The sequence below is a fragment of the Mauremys reevesii genome, linkage group 2, assembly GCF_016161935.1.
Source record: "Mauremys reevesii isolate NIE-2019 linkage group 2, ASM1616193v1, whole genome shotgun sequence".
NCBI classification, from domain to species: Eukaryota; Metazoa; Chordata; order Testudines; family Geoemydidae; genus Mauremys; species Mauremys reevesii.
Window position 1 is genome coordinate 39202315 of NC_052624.1, and position 16932 is coordinate 39219246.

Below are 16932 nucleotides of genomic sequence, written 5' to 3' on the forward strand. Positions count from 1 at the left end.
GCAGCAATATCAAGTCATCAGACGGGCACCCAGAGCAAAAGACCGAACCTTTAGCCCGGGACAGCCAGTTTTGGCTCGGAATTATACTTCCAGAGCTAAATGGGTCCCAGCCACAGTCATCACTCAAACAGGACCTGTTTCCTACACAGTCCGGACTGCAGAGAATGTTACCTGGAGGCGACATGTAGATCAGCTGTTGCCAGGTCATGCCAGTCCTCAGGACCCATCTGCAGTTGAGGGGTCTGACTTCACCTCTTCTGGTGAGGCACCGAATCACGAGTCACCTGTTCCTGACTGTTCTCCTCCATTACTGCCGGCGGCTGAGATACCCCTTTGCCCAGCACGAGCTGATACCACCTCCTCACCCGTTCGTGCTGCGGACCCTGAGCCCCTAGTGCTTTCGGGTGCAATAACACCAGAAGTTCGCCGTAATCCACCTAGAGACAGAAGGCCTCCTCATCGGCTGGATCTCTAGCTAGGGCGAACCCACGGTTATGGGGCAAAATAATCCCCAGGGCTTAGCCGGGAATGGAGGCAATCTACCCTCCTTCTCTAGTCTAGTGTGTGTTTGTTTTTTTTTTTTATTTAGGGGATGTTCTTATTAGGGGGGGAGGAATATGTTGTGTATTTGGTTGTCATGGTTTCTGTTGCTATGGCAACTGAGTTAGAGTATTATGGTCTGTAAATAAAATGGTGGTTTTGTTAGCTGTCTGCTCTCTGGCTTCAAGTGATTTCTTCCTAAACTGGCTGCCCCCAAGGATATAACACATAAAAATGGCCATGTTACTCAGACTGAGCATTAAAGTGGGGTAGAATAAAAATACTTGCTAATCATTATTAGACTACCAATCAATATCCATATATTCACAGGTATGCTTCCAAACAGCTTTTATGGGAAGGAACATTCCAGAGGCTCTGCTTGCATGAGTCACTGTGTCAATGCCGCCATGTTTCTAGAGTGAGAAAAAATGTGTGTCCTCTTCAGAGATCAAACCAAGTATATGTACTACTACTCTAATTATCCTTCAGATTGTAGTTGATATTTGGTAAAAAAGCAAGTTATTTAACATGGAGCTATGTATAGGAGAAAAAGCAGTCATATATGCAATGAATTTAGCAATTTATAATATTCAGTAGCTATTGTAAAAAAAAAAACCTCACAGTAACAGTAACATTATGATTAAGTTATAAATTACCGTTTTGTAAAAAAATAAATACATAAAACTCTGTCCTGAATTTACAAATGATCTCTTCATGTAGACTAGCTGAGGCAATGCCTCTTTATACACCATTATCCATTTCGCAGCAGAAAATAGAGAAATAACTACGATTACACTGCCAAATCCTGAGTAATAATTCATCATTAAATAGCACAGCACACAATATGTCATTCGCTTCTGTTAAAAATTAGTTTTTCAAAAGAAGTTCTACTGAACAGTCATTGTAAGAAAGGATCTGAAAGCAAGCATAGAAATATTAAGGAGAAATCAAAACGAAGCACTGACATAAGAGATAACATGCATGCCTGCTTTTCTAAAACATTTATTCTCTGGTACAAAAATGCTCAGATGAGTGTCCTGCTCACTCATATTGTAGTAGTGAAAGAGTACTATTGACTGACTAACAACTAACTCATGCTGCACTATCACCAATAGGGATCTTCAATAAGTTACTGCCCTGGACATACTTCTTAGCAATGCTCTAAAGATTTCTTATTAAAGGGCAACATCTCATTTCTCAGGCAGAGGAGAAAATGAAAAGTAATTCCAAAGGAGATAAATGCAGCAGCTAAAAATTCTCTTCAGTTTACTTCTCCATCAAGCGAATAGCTGTGGAACTTTGAGTAGGAAATAAAGCAAAATCTAACTGCAGAAATTCATTTAATTGAATATTTTATGTGATCAAAATTCAAAACTGTAATTCACTGATGAAGGTCAAACACTGATTTCTTCACATAGATAAAACATAAGTCCCTGAATTTAACATTTTAAAAGATAAATAGAGCCATGACATTCAACATTGTTGTTTTTTGCAATTCATGATACTAACCGGGTTAAAGTACAATATGTCACATTTTCATGCAATTACTTACCTCACTAGGGTAAAAATAGTATGCCAAAATATCATGCCAAAGAACTGTCTTTCATTCTTTCTTTTAATCCATATATAATTTAAATACACAACATCTAGCATTTCACTCTGTATTCTACAATTCTAAAATTAGAAAGGGTCAAAGAAGTTAAGTACTTTCTGTTCATTTTCTAAATCTCTCTGAAAATGTGATGACAATTTAGCACTCAGTTAATCCATAGTTTGGACTACAAGGACAGATGCTACCAGATGTTAAACAGTTTTACATTTTATCTTTCTAAGAGAAATGCTGTCATTTGACCAGGCACCTCCTTATCTTTAGAATGTAAATATTCTAACAACAACAACAACAACAAAAAGTCAGAAAACACCACTAAAAGTCAGATTTTTAAATAGAGAGGTCTGTGCACAAAATGGGTGAGCAATTACCATACCATGGGTGTAAAGTGGGGGGAAAAATCACGTAAGGGACCATTGTGATCATCTAATCTGACCTCTTGTGTAACAGAACTTTCAAAATAATTATTACAATGTATCTTTTAGAAACACTTCCTATCTTGATTTAAAAATTGTCAGTGATGGAGAATCCACCATGACCTTTGGTAAGTTGTTCCAGTGATTAATTTTCCTCACTCTTAAAAATGTATGCTTTATTTCCAGTCTGAACATATCTAGTTTCAACTTCCAAACATTGGATCATATTATCCCCTTCTCTGATAGATTGAAGAGCCCTTTATTAAATATTTGTTCCCCATGTAGGTACTTTCAGACTGTAATCAAGTTACCCCTTAACTTTCCATTTGTTAAGCTAAATAGATTGAACTTTTTAAATCTACCACTATAAGGCATGTTTTCTAATACTTTAATCATTCTTGCAGCTTTTCTCTGAACCCCTCCAATTTATCAACATCCTTCTTGAATTGTGGACACCAGAACTGGACACACAGTATTTCAGCAGTAGTCACACCAGTGCCAGGTAAACTTGAGATTTCCTGGTTCATGCATCCAAGAATTGCACTAGCCCTTTTGGTCACAGCATCACCATGGAAGCTTATATTCAGCTGATTATCCACTATGATCTCCAAATCTTTTCTAGAGTAACTGCTTCCCAGGACAGATTCTCCATCTTGTAAGTATGGCCTACATTCTTTTTTTTTTAGATGTATACATTTATATTTAGCCATATTAAAACACATACTGTTTGCTTGCACCCATTTTACCAAGCGATCCAGATTGCTCTATATAAGTGATCTGTCCTCTTCATTATTTACCATTTACTTTGGTCATCTGCAAACTATGAGTAATGATTTTATGTTTTTTTCCAGTTTATTAATAAAAATGTTAAGTAACACAGACGCTACAAAGCACTATAAAAAACACTTGTTCACTTGATGATTCATTTACAATTACATTTTGAGTCCTGCTCGTTAGCCAGATTTAATCCAGTTAATGTGTGCCATGTTAATTTTATATTTTTTAAGTTGTTTTAATCAAAATGTCATGTGATATACCAAGTCAAATGCCTAAGTGAAGTCTAAGTCTATTACACCAATACTATTACCTATACAGCCAAACTTGTAATCTCATTAAAAATATTTTATATACATGTATAAAAGTTTAACAGGATCTATTTTCCATAAACCCATGTTGATCTGCATTAATTACACGACCCTCTTTTAATTTCTTTATTAATCAAATCCCATATCAGCCACTCCATTAGCTTCTCCGGGATCAATGTCAGACTGTTTATCCAGGTTCTCATTTACCCTACACATTGGCACAACATTAGTTTTCTTCCAGTCTTCTGCAACTCCCCCAGTGCTCCTATAATTGAAAATCAACATTAATGATCCATCAAGCTCCTCAGCCAGCTCTTTAAAACTCTTGGATGCAAGTTATCCAGACCTGCTACTTTAAAGATGTTTAACTTTAGTAGTTGCTGTTTAACAACCTCCTGAGATACTAGTGGAATGGAAAGCATTATCCTATGATATGATTACATCATATTTTTCTCCCCAAATACAGAATATATTTATTGAGCACTTCTGCCTTTTCTGCATTATTACTGATAATTCTACCATTTCCATCCAGTAATGAATCCTAACAACTACAATGGTCCTTTTTGTTCCTAATATATTTTAAAAACTCCACATTCTCCATAACTCTGATGGCCGTGTGTCCTTTTGCTTCCCTTATCAATTTTCTACAATATCTAGCTTCTAACTTCCTCTTTCTTCCATTTGTTATACATTTTTTTAAAAAAAAACTATAGCTATCTTCCTATCCTCTCTAAACCTGGTCATTTTTTTTTAACCAATATAGCTGCCTTCTTCAACTGTGGCTTTTGAGGCATCTAGTAAAATGATCTTAAGCCATTCCCTATGATCATTCACATTTTTCTGATTCAATTGTTGCTGATCTGGCTCATAATTGCTTTCAGCTTTGTTAAATTGGTCCTTTTACAACATCAAGTGTGTGTGTGTGTAATATATATATCACTGATCTGACTTTATTCTGTTTTCACATTAGAAATGTGATCAAGTTATGATTCTACCTAAATTACCAGTATTTTTAGTTCTGTGATCACTTCCTCTTAGTCTGTCAAGACAAGATCTAATATAGAATCCCTTTGTGTTGGATGCAGCATTTTACATCAGACTGCCCCCATTCCAGCATGGCCTCAGGAATGGGGGAATACACAAATAAGCTACAGAGGAATGCATTGATTTAAATAACTTATTTTAGTCATGATTTAAATCAGCAAGGAGGAAACTGATTTAAATCAGGGATCAGCAACCTCTGGCACACGGCTCGCCAGGGTAAGCACCCTGGCAAACCGGGCCGGTTTGTTTACCTGCTGTGTCCGCAGGTTCGGCCGATCGCGGCTCCCACTGGCCATGGTTCACCACTCCAGGCCAATGGGAGTGGCGGGAATCAGCGGTGGGAAGCGGCAGCCAACACATCCCTCGGCCCGTGCTGCTTCCTGCAGCCCCCAATGGCCTGGAGCAGCGAGCTGCGTGCCAAACGTTGCCGATCCCTGATTTAAGTCTTCAATTTTAATCTTGTTTTGCATTTGTACTTTCTAGTTATCATCCTAAAGAAAGGTTGATTCTCATTGGTTGGTAACCATTAAAATACGAAGATTTGCACCTAGAAAAAGACTTTAGATTACATTTGGTGGGGTTTCTTTGTACCAGAAAGATACACTATCTCTATATTCATTTATTTAAGCAATTATAGCTTAATTTACATTTATTCAGATTTTTATTTTTTAAATTTTTACTGTTAGAAAGTGGTTGATGCATTTATTTTTACTAGTGATTTGTGTGAAGTTTTATTTGGATGGCAATTAAAATTCAATTGAAGATACACAAATGCATTTTAAAACGGTATTTTTATTAGTTAAATACAATTGATACATAAGGAAAAGTAGTTTATCAAAAGGCTATTCAGAGGCTGCTCTGGGCACGAGCAAGCTGAGCAGCTGGAAAGGGTGGCACATTTCTGAGGTTAGCAGATTTCAGGACCTTTCCCAGTTCCTTCCATGGGCCATGGTGGGGGATGAGGCCGGCAGGGCTGTCCCAGAAAGGGGGTGGCTGCCAGCCAAGGCTCTTAGGAGCAGAAAGAAATTCCCTGCCAGGCTGCTGGGGACCACTGCGTTGGATTTGCACAGTGGCTGACCCGCACTTTGAGCCCAACAGCGAGGAGCTCATCTGGAAAAGTGCAGGGGGCAGATTGGGGGGTAGAGATATTGTGATCTGGGATTGGTTGGATGTGCAGGGAGGCAGGCAAAGGTGCCTGCACCCCTCTGTGATTGAGCTGAGTAACTTCACGGGAATGGTTGTGGTGATCCCTGGCAAGGGTTGGAGGTGGTGGTGGAGTCCAGGAGAGGGTGGCTGGGTGGGGAGAGGCAGATTGAGAGCAGATCCCTGCCACAAACTTCTTAGAGGGCAGGAAGGGGCAGCACACAGAAGTTTTGCCTGGGGGGCAGATCAGCGTGAGCAGCTTCTAAGTTTATCAGTACATGTTTTGCATTTAAAACTAAAGTATTACATGTAGCTAGTGAATTGAAATGTTTCTCATAACGGTCAGTCAAGATTTTAGAATTAGTAGCTCTCACCTTCTCAGACCTAGTTTTTATTCATAGATTGGAAAAGGAAAACAAGCTTTCTGCTTTTTCAAAACCTAACTAGTTTCTTTACTTATAATGAACTAGTCATTGAACTGAACTTTCTGAATAAACTGAAATGAAGAAAAATGTTCTTTCTGCACCTGCAGAAAAGGCTTCTGTTGTCAAAAGCAGTGGTAATCTTTCAACAAAATATGGTTCCAGATGCTTTGCCAGTGCCTTCCACTAGTTCAGAGGTTTGACTGTCTTTAAAGCTTTCTAGCAAACATGTACTGCTAAATTTTTTTTGAATTTCATGTAAATGATTTTAATAGATTATAATAAATGAGGCCTCAACATAGGCTGTCAATTTCAAATAGGCTTATATTTAAAAATATTAAAATTTAAATACAAAATTCAATTAAAATTTGAATTTAATTTGAACAAAAATCCTGATTTGAAAAAAAATTTTTATCCACCTTGAATTAAAGCCATCTTTCTACTGCCTATCCACAGTCAATCATCATGGCCCAATGGCAAATTCAGATATCATGTAGAATGCTGTAAAATCTTGCAGTTACTCTGCATTACAGGGATAAATGAAGTCAGAATCTAGTTCGATTCCTGCTGTAAAGAAAATGTAGAAAACTCTAGAACTGATGCAGAAAATAGCATCAGTCACTGTTTTGACAATGTACCTGTAAAAGTTGGTGGTTGTGTTGGAGCTAAGAGAATTTTTCATAAATCAGCTTTCCGTTCTTGCTATTTGCACACAAGCCTGCACACCATCCATCACATCCACTTTTCAAATATACCTGTAACTTTATAGTGACAGTAAGGAATTCCCCCCCCCCCGTCTTGTGGAATGACTGTTTCTCTCCAAACATTCCCAGTTCATACTCAATGTAGAGGAAAGCAGAAAGAAATAATCTGACAAGCTACAATGCTTAAAACAGACAATACATTTTAAACAAGGCAAGATGATACTACTCTTGAGCCTTTAATTATTACTTCCTCTGGTGAGCATACATATCTAACGAGGGCACACAAATTGCATACCTCCCACAGGGGCTTACCACAAGCTAGAGTAGGTAGAGCACTGTAAGGAATGGCTCACACCGAAGATGTGACAGAAAACAATAATAATATTAGTGCCACATGAGAGTAGCCACAGACTAAGGCAGGGGTTCTCAACCTTTTTCTTTCTGAGGCCCCTCCCAACATGCTATAAACTCCATGGCTTACCTATGCCGCCACAACAACTTGTTTTCTCCATATAAAAGCCAGGGCCGGCACTAAGGGGTAGCAAGTAGGGCAATTGCCCAGGGCTCCATGCCACAGGGTGCCCCGCAAAGCTAAGTTGCTTAGGCTTCTGTTTCAGCCCGAGTGGCGGGGCTCAGGGCCCTGGGCTTCAGCCCTGCACAGCAGGGCTTAGCTTTCTGGGCTGGGCCCCAGTGAGTCTAACACTGTTCCTGCTTGGTGGACCCCCTGAAGCCTGCTTGTAACCTCCCAGGGGGCCCCGGACCCCTGGCTGAGAACCACTGGACTAAGGTATATTAACTTATTTTAACCTTGTTGCTGATTGAGAAACTGGTACATAAAACTGATGCAGTGTAGGACCCTAACCAGATTTGTGCATATCCAGTGGTCAAAGCCATTTTTAACACACACACTAACACACACACACACTTTATGTAGCAGTAGATAACAGGTTTTAATCTTAAAAATACTAGTTAATTTGTCAGCCTCTTCAATCAGCACTTTTAGTAAAGTCAGTCACATTGAGGATCATTTACTTCAAACAATTGCCTACTGGAAAAAAGAACTCCGAAGCTCATGTCTATGCAGTAGGACTTGGTATTCCAGAAATAATATGAACATAAAAAAGGCAGCTAATCATATTCCACATGATTTTACTTATCTTAATTCTTGCCCTCCTGTTTGCCAAATGCCATGAAACCAAAATAAAGCAAGGAAATCTTAAAGGCTAAAATTTAAATCCATCATTTTGGTTCATTGGTTTATACTCTGATTGTTCAATATACAGCAAGAATACCGTAGTATACAAAAAATATCCACAGGGAATTTACAGCAGGACTCTTGAATCACTAATAGACCTGAACAGTCTACCTAGAGGCCCTGAAACAAAACTCAGACCAGCGTATAATCAGGTGAGCTCCCACAAAAGGATGAAATTACTTATCTGTAATTCTGCTTCTCTGAAGATAACCTATTGCAAGATTTCACTTCTGCATCTTGGGTCTTTAGCATGACACTAGTGGGACTCCCCTAGCTCTTAAAACTTTTTTGATCCTGGAGGGCAGTGATAGCAAGTATAGCAAAAGCCAGGGACTTACTGACTGTAGTATGCCTTCCCCCCAAAGATGTCTTTGATGCATTTAAAATGACCAACAGGTGATCCAAAACATGCCTCAAATAAATTAAAAAAAGAAATAAGGTGCAAGCAAAAAACCAACAACTCTCAAACAAAAAACACCTTTAAACTCTGGGAGGAGGTGTGCAGTGAGTGAGAATCCTGCAACATATCTTCACAGAAGCAGAATTACAGATAAGTAATTGCCTTTTATCTAAAGATAGCATCTGTGAAGGAATCTCACTCTTGGAGCATCAGATGAAACTTGAGAGATATCCCAAAGAAAATAAGACTAAATTTGTGATATGTAGCAGTAAAATCAATAATTTCAGAGCAAGGATCAGGTCTTTCTATATATTAGCAAAGCACCTAGCACAATGAGACCTTGATCCTGATTGGAGTCTCTATATATTCCTGCAACACAAATATGAAAGTAACAACAATACATTATACTGGGCTACCACCATGCTTTGTGTAAGCAGTTAGTATGGTGACTACATTTTCAAAATGCAAAAACGGGATACATGCAGGAGCCCTGCACCCCTCCCCCTGCTAGGCCAGAAGCCAGAGCTGGGTAGTGCTAAAAGCCGCCCAGGGAGCCCGGACCACTATGAGGAGCCCTGGACGCTACACTAGGGTTGCCAACTTTCTACTCACACAAAACTGAAAACCCTTGCCTTGCTCCTGCCCCTAATCTGCCCCCACACTCCCTCCATTCCCTGCCCCTTTTCCAACCCCCCCGACTCACTCTATCCCCCCTCCCTCTATCGCTTGCTCTCCCCACCCTCACTCACTCGCTCATTTTCACCAGGCTGGCTCAGGGGGCTGGGGTGTGGGAGGGGGTGAGGGCTCTGGCTGGGGGTGCAGGGTCTGGGGTGGGGCCAGAAATGAGGAGTTTGGAGTGTGGGAGGGGGCTCCAGGGTGGGGCCAGGGATGAGGGGGTTTGGGGTGAAGAAGGGTGCTCTGGGCTGGGAAGTGGAGCCGATGGGTTTGGAGTATGGGAGGGGGCCCCAGGCTGAGGCAGAGGATTGGGGTGTGGCAGGAGGTATGGGGTCTAGCCTGAGGGTATGGGTTCCAGGGTGGAGCCAGAAATGAGGGGTTCAGGGTGTGGGAGGGGGCTCCAGGCTGGGGCAGGGGTATGGGGTATGGTGTGTGTGAGGGCTCCGATGTGGGGCTGGAGATGAGGGATTTGGGCTGCAGGACGGGTCTTTGGGCTGGTGCAGAGGGTTGGGGTGCAGGGGGTGTGAGGGCTCTGGCTAAGGGTGCAGACTCTGGGGTGGCACGGGGGATGAGGAGTTTGGGGTCTAAGAGAGTGCTCCAGGCTGGGACTGAGGGGTTCGGAGGGCAGGAGGGGGATTGGGGCAGAGGCAGCTCCCGGAAGCAGCGGCATGTCTCTCTCTGGCTCCTATGCGGAGGTGCAGCCAGACAGCTCTGCATGCTGCCCCGTTTGCAGGCGCCACTCCTGCAGCTCCCCTTGGCCATGGTTCCTGGCCAACGGGAGCTGTGGGGGCAGCGTTTGGGGTGGGGACAGCCTGTGTAGCTCCCTGGCTGCTCCTATGCGGAGGACCCAGAGGGGGTACATGCTGGCTGCTTCCAGGGAGCCGTGCGGCACAGGCTAGCAGGGAGCCTGCCAGCCCTGCTGCGCAGTGCCACCAACCAGACAGTCAACGGCCCAGATAGTATCGCCAGGATCCCTTTTCAACTGGGTGTTTCGGTCGAAAACCGGACACCTGGTCACCCTACTCTATACCTGCCCTGGGCAGAGTGCTGGGGTACCCAGTAACAGCCCCTGGCCGTGTCTCTGTCCTGCAGGGTGTGCTGCCCAGGGCAGATGGAAGGTCCGTGGCTCCCCACAATGACCTGGGCTCCCTGAGCGACTCTTACTACTGCTCGGCTCTGGCTTGGCCAGGGGTGGGGTGTCAAGGGGAAGAAGAGGAGCAGGGGGAGTGGCCTTGTGGTGAGGGGAGACTAAGCTCCACCTCAGCCCTCTCCCCTGGAAAGAGGCTGGCGCTACCCCGAGCCTCAGGAAGGCACAGAGCAGTGCCACAGGGAATCAGGGACAAATGCTGTCCTAGTGTCATTCAACCTAGGATCAGGACTTAAATGTACATTTTGGGACTGTCCCACCCAAATATGGACAGGTGGTCACCCTAGCTGTTAGGCATGAGGCTGAAGGATGTAAGCCAAACTACAAAGAAATGACAATATAGCACCACATAGACCTCAGCAGCAAAACTTATATCCATATTAAGATTGATAGGACATATTAATTTAGAATAAAAAAAAAGATTACAGGGATGTTGTAATTATTCCCTAAATAAGCACCCAGGAAATTAAGAGTAAAGGATACATTTAAAAGAAATCTACATATACCAAGATATGGAAATCAAATTAGTGCACCCAAGCAGCCTTAACTCTGTCCTATAGTGACCTCATTCAGTAACCATATGATTAAGGGATGTCAGTATTTGTGGTTCCAGATTAGACTGATTTTTAAACACATTAGAATATTTCATTTCCCACCCCCACACACATGGTGTCACTACTACAAGTCAGCCATTTAAAAATAATACAATTCTTTATGAGTTTCTCTGAAGTAGTTCCTTATTTTTCAGTGACTACTGTAATTTTTTTGGAAACTGCTCTGAATTCTTCAGACATAACAAAGTTGTTGCAAAAGTCAACACAACTCAGTTTTAACTATGCTAAAACCACTAGTACATCCATTTATTTGTATTGCAATAGCTTCTGAGGCCCCAGTCTTGTATCAGTAACCCTTTCTGCAAGATTTGTGCTTGGATTAAACAAACAGTAGGGAGGACAAGAGAACAGTGACACAATCATGCTTAGCATAATAAGCAGCAGTCTCAGCACAACAAACTGCCTAGCCTGATCCACACTTTTCCAAAATAGCAGGGTACTTGGATTCAAGGATTTGGTTTGGCCCATTATAGAAATAGATCTGGTTTTAATCTTATGCTGCCATTTCATATGTACACCTTTCACTGCTGTTTAATTCAATATAACTGGGTCTATACATCCATAGATTTACAACAAGCTTGATGTCACAACGTCCCCATGGAGGCCACTGAAAGGCCCGAAACTTGGCAGCAATTGTGGCTATCTACATATCCACATCTTTCGAGCATCCCCTAGCACTGTCTATGATGAAGATACTCAAAGCCAAACCCAGCAGCCACCTCCATCGCACTGGTTTGATGGCTTTCTAGGTACAGATGTTATTAGGAAAGAAGACCAACAAATTCCAAATCTTGATTACCAAGGAATGCTACAATGTGGTTGGCAAACACATGGTTGCCAAAAGCTTCAGTGACATGATGATATTGACAATGCTGGACATAAACTGAATATCCAGCCAGACTACCACAAGGACCTAACTAGGCACTGATCCAAGTGGTGCTCAATCTGCAATGAGGCTACAGCTCTTTGGGATGATGATTACAGAAACAGAGATCAGCCAGAGGGTTTGGTTCTCAAGTCAAACTGCTAAGTTTTGTGGCGTTTGAACCAATGGACTTGCTTTGGGTCCATATCAGTTTTTTTTTTTACTGTGTACTTCCAAAAATAGGGAAAAATGCTAATCATTCTGAGCCATCACATTTCTGGTTAATGTAACTTTGTAGGGTGACAGGATGGCTCAGAGGACTGTTGGTATCAATTTAGAGTAGACATAGGCTGGTAATGACCAGAAAGCATCACCATCTGATGGTTGCTCATAAGTGTATATGTTACAGTTGCCAGTGAGAAGATGTCCACATTATAGCAAATATAGAATCATAGAACATTAGGGTTGGAAGAGACCTCAGGAGGTCATCTAGTCCAACCTCCTGATCAAAGCAGGACCAATCCCCAACTAAATCATCCCTGCCAGGGCTTTGTCAAGCTGGGCTTTAAAAACCTCTAAGGATGGAGATTCCACCACCTCCCTAGGTAACCCATTCCAGTGCTTCTCACCACCCTACTAGTGAAATAGTGTTTCCTAATATCCAACCTAGACCTCCCCCACTGCAACTTGAGACCATTGCTCCTTGTTCCGTCATCTGCCATGACTGACAACAGCCTAGCTCCATCCTCTTTGGAACCCCCCTTCTGGTAGTTGAAGGCTGCTATCAAATCCCCCCCCTCACTCTTCTCTTCTGCGGACTGAACAAGCCCAGTTCCCTCAGCCTCTCCTAGTAAGTCATGTGCCTCATTCCCCTCATCATTTTTGTTGCCCTCCACTGGACTCTTTCCAATTTGTCCACATCCTTTCTGTAGTGGGGGGCCAAAAACTGGACACAATACTCTAGATGTGGCCTCACCAGTGTCGAATAGAGGGGAATAATCACGTCCCTTGATCTGCTGGCAATGCTCTTACTAATGCATGCCAATATGCCATTAGGCTTCTTGGCAACAAGGGAACACTGCTGACTCATATCCAGCTTCTCATCCACTGTAATCCCCAGGTCCTTTTCTGCAGAATTGCTGCTTAGCCAGTCGGTCCCCAGCCTGTAGCAGTACATGGGAGTCTTCCGTCCTAAGTGCAGGACTCTGCACTTCTCCTTGTTGAACCTCATCAGATTTCTTTTGGCCCAATCCTCCAATTTGTCTAGGTCACTCTGGACTCTATCCCTACTCTCCAGCATACCTCTCTCTCCCCCATCTTAGTGTCATCTGCGAACTTGCTGAGAGTGCAATCCAGACCATCATCCAGATCATTAATAAAGATGTTGAACAAAACTGGCCCCAGGACCGACCCCTGGGGCACTCCGCTTGATACTGGCTGCCAACTAGACATCAAGCCGTTATCACTACCCGTTGAGCCTGACGATCTAGCTAGCTTTTTATCTACCTTATAGTCCATTCATCCAATCCATACTGTGACGGGTTGGATCACAGAATCCCTTTTGGGAATGGCCAACTGATGTGCCAAGACTACTTCCGCCCCTGCTTTCCTGCCCTGGCATCTTGGGACTCCAGCATCCCGTCTTGTTGAGCCAGACACACCCGTCTGCTCCAACACAGACTCAAGGTCTGAATTGCTCCACAGCTGCAGGCTTATCCTGAAAGCAGCTTACAGAAATGTTCTCCGTCTTTAACACTCAGATGTCTAACTCCCAATGGGGTCTAAAACCCAAATAAATCCCTGTATAACGCTTATACAGGGTAAACTTGTGAATTGTTCGCCTTCTATAACACTGATAGAGAGATATGCACAGCTGTTTGCTCCCCCCAGGTATTAATACATACTGTGGGTTAATTAATAAGTAAAAAGTGATTTTATTAAATACAGAAAGTAGGATTTAAGTGGTTTCAAGTAGTAACAGACAGAACAAAGTGAATTACTAAGCAAAATAAAATAACACACGCAAATCTAAGCCTAATACAGTAATACAACTGAGTATAGATATCATCTCACCCTGAAAGATGTTTCAATACATTTCTTTCACAGACTGGATGCCTTTCTAGTCTGGGCACAATCCTTTCCCCTGGTACAGCCCTTGTTCCAGCTCAGGTGGTAGCTAGGGGATTCCTCATGATGGCTCTCCTCTTTGTTCTGTTCCACCCCTTTATATAGCTTTTTGCATGAGGCAGGAATCCTTTGTCTTTCTGCCCCCTTCCCCCCTTTCTCAATGGAAAAGCACCAGGTTAAAGATGGATTCCAGTTCAGGTGACATGATCACATGTCACAGTAAGACTTCATTACCCACTTGCCAGCACACAGGTACAGAGGAAGACTTTCAGGTAAAACACAGCCATCTGCAGTCAATTGGACTGGTTAATGGGAGTCATCAAGATTCCAAACCACCATTAATGGCTCACACTTTGCATAATTACAGTAGGCCCTCAAAGTTATATTTCATATTTCTAGTTTCAGATACAAGAGTGGTACATTTATACAAATAGGATGATCACACTCAGTAAATTATAAGCTTTGTAATGATACCTTACAAGAGACCTTTTGCATGAAGCATATTCCAGTTACATTAGCATATTTTCATAAAATCATATAGAGTGCAACATCATATATACTTTTTTAACTTGCTGGCAAGAATACTGTGGGAGACCCCACCACCAGTTAGCCTCCTTGTTGGTATCCTGAGCAGAGAGGCCATAAACTGAACAGTCATGGAAATCGAACTGACATTTTATTAAACCTAGTTTTTGTTTTCCCATGATTGAGGCACATTGGTAAGATGGAATAGGGAAGCTTCCATTGCTGGTGCCATGCTATATCTTTTCAGTCATTTAATAGCAGTTTCTAGTCTTCTTTGCAATAGCATCAGCTTTACATATACATTAACAAAGACCATTTCTTGCAACAAGCTAACTCCTTATCTGTTCTATCTTATATTTAGCTGTGACACTCTGGGTACCTTTCCCAGACCCAAACAGTTCCGTGCAAGCTTGAAAGCGTCTCTCTTTCACCAACAGAAGTTCGTCCAATAAAAAGATATTACTTCATCAGCCTTGTCTCTATAATATTCTGAAACCAACACAGCTACAAAAACACTGCATACAACAATGTGAAAACAGAGTCGCCAGTGTTGGTTTACATTCAGCTCAGGAGGCAGCAAGGATTGAAATAGCTTTAGTGACGCACACAAAGTGGCCTCATACTAGCAGGGTCTGGTTTTTATTAGAGTATCATACCATCAGTCAATACTCATCTGCAGCAGTGTTCTGTTTGTAATAAGTATGCCAAAAAGGTGCATCTTCCTATATCAATTACTTGGGGAATTAACAGAAACTATTTGAAACAGCAAGATTGAAGAATAGAGGTCTCCTTTTAAGTCTGTTTGTGCTTACTGAAAACATGCTTATTCTATCAGCAAAAAAACAGCAAATAATCTGTTGGGATTTCAAGTTCACTTTTCAATGTCACAAGTGAGGACATTTTATGCTGACAAGATTGCATTTCATTGGTTCATAACTTTTTTTGGCTAAAAATGATGTTCACACACAAGATTTACAATAACATATTTTTAGATTTTTCATGGGGAGAAAATTCTGAAAAAAGGACATAAATCCAAACCACAAACATAGTTCAGGGAAGCTTTTATTTAAATTTTAAAAAGAGGGCAGTAGTTTCTCTGTGATTATAAATGAAGATAAGATTATCAATACTTAATGAAAAATGCTACAGTACAGTAATATATGAATGTTTCTTAATTGCAATATGATGCCTATTGGGTTTATATGTGATTCCATATTTTCAATTCCTTTTTCCACTATATTTTCAGTAATTAACCCAGCCTAGTCTAGACATCTGCTAGAGTCAGAGGCTCATGTTCTTACAATTTTTCACATTTTTCTAATATGCGATGCATTACCGTTAAGAAATAATAATGGAATAGCACAATGGCTGAGTTTTGTACTGCCAAACCTTTGCTTGGTAAAAGTTTTACATTTTGCTACAAGATCACTCTACCACTTTGCAGATGTTATGTGAACATATATGTGTATTTCAAAAGACAAATGTTAAATTATCTCCTAATCCAGAAGAGTGGCCAGGAAATGGCAGGTCATTTGAGAGAACACTAAATTTTAAACATAGGACAATGTGTCTACTTCATTTTTCAATTGATGGTATTGTACAAGCTCAAATGAGACATCCTACAATCACAGTAGTAACTATATAATATTATTAATAATTATTAATGTATTTGTTTCTGGTATGTGAGGCACTTCCCCAAAGTGAAAGAAGATGTGGTCCCTGACCCAATTACATTTGTATCACACATGCACACAACAATTAAAAGAACGTTAAGGTTGCCAAGTCAAACACTCAAAAGTTAGGAAATGGCAATACTAAGATTTTCTGTGTAACCTTAATTTGGTTCCCTTTTGCATATGAATTATGATACAGTATTTAGTTACATGATCACATACAGGTTTTTCCACAGAATCACTGCCTCATTCAGTTGGTAGCATGGGTGGTGCTACCCATGGTGAATTCGTGTTATATCAGGTGGCGTTATATCGGGGCAGAGGTGTAATTTAAATGTAACATTTTAGAAAGTTACACACACTTTTCTGTCACAATGTAGTGTATTTACATCAAAAACTATTGCAAATGTATGATAGAGTGATCGTTGTTCCATATATATATATATATATATAAATAATAATCACCACTTGAAGGAAATTGGACTCTGGGGATTGTACTATTGTGCATGCAGGTTTGTTGTCTTGAGACTACAAAGGTGGGACTTAGACAACATTAGAGGGCTTGATTGTCCAGTAGCTGTAGAGCTGCATTAAACCACAGACCAATCAGAATACTGAGATCAGCACCAAAAAAAAAAAGGTAATTTATCATTTAACAGTCAGACACACAGATGGGGCGGTGCTGGGG

General features: G+C 41.4%; 1 protein-coding gene across 8 annotated transcripts in view; it reads right to left on the reverse strand.

Moving 5' to 3' along the window:
- The window catches only part of CACNB2 (calcium voltage-gated channel auxiliary subunit beta 2), a 424293-nt gene that overhangs the window by 88212 nt on the left and 319149 nt on the right, over positions 1 to 16932 (reverse strand). The gene's annotated exons all lie outside the window — the stretch shown is intronic.